The 3934-nt window shown below is 41.1% G+C and overlaps 1 non-coding gene across 1 annotated transcript; it reads left to right on the top strand.

The window, feature by feature from the left end:
- Positions 1 to 474: 474 nt before the first annotated feature.
- On the top strand, positions 475 to 581 carry LOC125121640 (U6 spliceosomal RNA). The gene has a single exon (XR_007133528.1). It is a non-coding gene; the product is annotated as a U6 spliceosomal RNA (small nuclear RNA).
- Positions 582 to 3934: the final 3353 nt, after the last annotated feature.

Genomic DNA, 3934 nt, shown 5'->3' with positions numbered 1-3934 from the left:
CGAGCTGCTGCAGTTGGACTCTTACCCAATGCACCACAGCAGGAACTCCTCCTTTAGTTTTCAATACCTTCTTGTCAGTAACAAGACAAGTAACCTTCTTGTCTTGTAACCCTGGGATAAACAGTGTCACAACCATTGATCCTCCTCTCCCCTAATTATTTGGGTATTGTAGACAATTTAAAATGACAAATGGGGAGTTCCCGTCGTGGCGCAGTGGTTAACGAATCCGACTGGGAACCATGAGGTTGTGGGTTCGGTCCCTGGCCTTGCTCAGTGGGTTGACAATCCGGCGTTGCCGTGAGCTGTGGTGTAGGTTGCAGACGCGGCTCAGATCCCGCGTTGCTGTGGCTCTGGTGTAGGCCGGCGGCTACAGCTCCAATTGGACCCCTAGCCTGGGAACCTCCATATGCCTCGGGAGCGGCCTAAGAAATAGCAAAAAGGCAAAAAAAAAATAAAAATAAAAAAAGACAAATGGTGCTCACTTCAGCAGCACATATACTAAAACTGGAATGATGCAGAGAAGATTAGCATGGCCCCTGTGCAAGGATGACACACAAATTCGTGATCGTTCCATATTTTTTTAACAATGAGATCCTGCTGCAGCACTGGGAACTATGTCTAGTCGCTTATGATAGAGCATGATAATGTGCGAAAATAGAATGTGCACATGTATGTGTAACTGCGTCACCATGCTGTACAGTAGGAAAATAATAATGTATTGGGGAAATAACTATTAAAAAATAATAATTTTTAAAAAATTACAGGGCAAAAAAATAATTAATTTTTAAAAATGGCAAATGGTGACTGAGCAAAGATAACCCAGCTAACTTACTCTTTTTAAAATCCTCTTCCAAGAGCTGCCGCTGTGTCACAACAGGATCGGCAGCGTCACTGCAGTGCTTAAACGCAGGTTGTTGAACCTTTGGTTTGTATCTTGCTACTTTTTATATATTTGTCTATATCACCCCTCCCCAGCATCCACATCAAGGCAATTCATCTTCACATCCCCATAGCACTTGACATATGTGCTTTACAAAGAGTAGGTGCTGAATCTTTTGAAAGAATGAATGAATGAGTGAATGAATGAAAACCTGAACTTGAGAGAGGGGATATAAAAAAGAACAGAGTGGGTAACCAATAAAAAGCTGATATGAAGGGATATATTTTTCTCAAGCTAATCAAGATAACATCTATGAATACGGACCTTCGCAGAATTGGTGAGCACATGGATACTGACAACCTTTGGAAATCATTAACCCTTCTTGTCCACCCACAACATAGCTTACTTCTAAGCTCTTTCAACTCGGTGAGAAATATCCCTTTCTTGGCCTTGAGGACAATAATCATTTTTCCATCCCATTAAAAATGCATACACCTGCAGAAAGCAGTGCAATCAGGGTAGGAGCACTACTGAATTGCTCCTGCTGCTGCTGCTAATTAAAATGAATTCATCACACTGAGGGTTAAGCCAGAGGTTAGGAAGCAAAAGAGCTCAATGCCAACAGCTCTGGCTTCCTACTTCCATATCTCTTTGTTTTCAAAGACCTAAAGGGAAACAAACTTTGCTTAACTGAAAACAGTGGCTTCGCAGGAAAAATCTCTTCCCAGGTTTCAGGTGCTTCACTTGTCACTGATCTGGAGGAAAAGCATCCCGTTAATGAATTCCACAGAAATGTATCCTCAAAAGGGAAACATGGAAGGGACAACCAGAAAACCCCAGTTCTTACAACATTCTTCTGAAAAAACTTCACGCGTCTGTAGAGGCGACGAGTTCTAACTTAACCCGTGTATCCACATAACATCCCAGTTTTTCCTAGTTATGACTACTCTGTGTAGCGCAGACTCAAACCCTTCTGCGTCAAGCCCTGCCTGCCAGAAGTTGGAAAGGGCCCGCAGTCTTCTTTTGTAAGACGTGCAGCGCCACCTTGTGGCCACTTTGGAGAACTGTGTTTAAGGCTGCAGTCTTGCAGAAACTGAGTTAAATGAGGACTACCCTGGAGGGAGGAGACAGGAAAAAAAAGGCAAGAAAGAGCCTCATTATCAAGGAAACTTGGAAGAAGAGATATTTATTGTGTTTAAAAAAAAAAGTAAAGTTTTGGCAACTAAGTTTAGGAAATACTGAGTTAAAAATAAAACAAATTACATCTTTGATCCTTTAATATTTCTGGATTGATCTTGAATCTCTCAGAGTAGTATATGAGGCAATGTTTAAAAATTGATTTGAGGGGTACAGAAATAAATTAGGACCTCAGGATTAACATATACACACTACTGTATATAAAACAGATAAACAACAAGGACATACTGTGTAGCACAGGGACGTCTACTCAGTATCTTCTAATAACATATAATGGGAAAGACTCTGAAAAAGAACTATATATTTATCTATATAACTGTGTCTATCTATATCTATAGCTTAATCAGTTTGCTGTACCCTTGAAACTAACACAACATTGTAAATTAACTATAATTCAATTAAAAATGATTTTATCAGGGAGCCATTTTTTTATATGAAGTATATCAAGGATTGATATTTTGTGACCTAAACTTGATAAATAGTTTAGAGCCACATGGTGAATGACGCAGAAATCACACTTACCTGTATGTGGAAGCATTCCCCCAATCTTAGAGAAATCTAATTATTATTATAACACTAGCCCAAATGATTATGATGTGGAATCAGTGGGACTATTCCTTCAAGTACATTTGGAATAACTGCACGTTTGTAATAGCAGGGCATTCCCTCAAACATGCTTGAAAGATAGTCACAGCCAGTGTTGGACGATGTCTTGGACCTCACCATCTTTGGCACCCACCAGTCTGAGGTAACTTACTCCCATTCTGTTCCCCTCTATTGGGCTGAGGTTAGCCTCTACCTTCCATGAATTGGCCTTAGTTCTGCTATTTGAAGGGCCACAGAGTGCCTGATCTTTTTTCCCTGTGACAGTTCTCTCACACATTTACAGAGTTGTTGTTTCATCTCAAAATCTCTTCCAAGGGAGAGTTCCCCAGCCCCTTCCACCATCTGCTCCCTTGAAGTGATTTTCAGACCTCTCAGGTTCTTGGTCACCAAACTCAAAATCCTTTCTTGTATCAATGTCCTGCTTAAAGAATGTGCAACCTGAAATTGGAAATAGCCCTTCAGGGGTCATCTGACCAGAGCAGTGGGCAGGAGCAGATCTGCCTATTGTGCAAATACAAAAAATATTTGTTAGTGGAATCTAAAAAGGTATTGGGGCCGGGCCGGGGCGGGGGCGGGGGGGGGGGGGTCTGAGCCTTTTGAGCAGTAATATCCTGAGTCAGTGGAATCTCCCAGGTCAAAAAGACAACAAAAAACATTGCTGTTAAGCCAAGGTTCCCACATTCTGTACTTTGTATATGTGTTGTTTTTCTCTTATAACTATTACACTCCACTCAGTCTCAAATTTAATTCAGCTGGGGTTAGCCCATCACTTCAGCTTGTTGAGATACTCTCCCCTTCCACCCACCTGTTTGTTATCCTGCCATCCATTCAATAAAGATTTACCGAACAACTTGTGTGTGTTGATCATTTGTTAGGTTCTGGGGATTCAGAGACATTGTCCCTGTTTCATAGGAGCTCGCCGACTAATGGGAGGATGCGCATGATTGTTTTCATAGGGCCTTCAGTTGTCACTAGAAACCTTCCTCCAAAAACTGGATTGACCCGCAGGCCAACCTTGCGTGGTTCGGATGGTCCTATCACCTGATAACTTTCTCTAAAGTTATCAGGAGATGATGGAGGATAATATGAGAAAAAGAATGTGTACATATGTATAACTGGGTCACTTTGCTATACAGCAGAAAGTGACAGAACATTTTAAATCAACTATAACAAAAAGGATGAATCACACTAAAATTAAATACGGACACAAATCAGCTTAACTGTATATCAAATTGCCAACATAAGACCAGA

Source organism: Phacochoerus africanus, chromosome 2 (genome assembly GCF_016906955.1).
Source record: "Phacochoerus africanus isolate WHEZ1 chromosome 2, ROS_Pafr_v1, whole genome shotgun sequence".
In the NCBI taxonomy this organism is placed as follows: Eukaryota; Metazoa; Chordata; class Mammalia; order Artiodactyla; family Suidae; genus Phacochoerus; species Phacochoerus africanus.
This window is presented reverse-complemented; position numbering and strand designations above follow the sequence as displayed.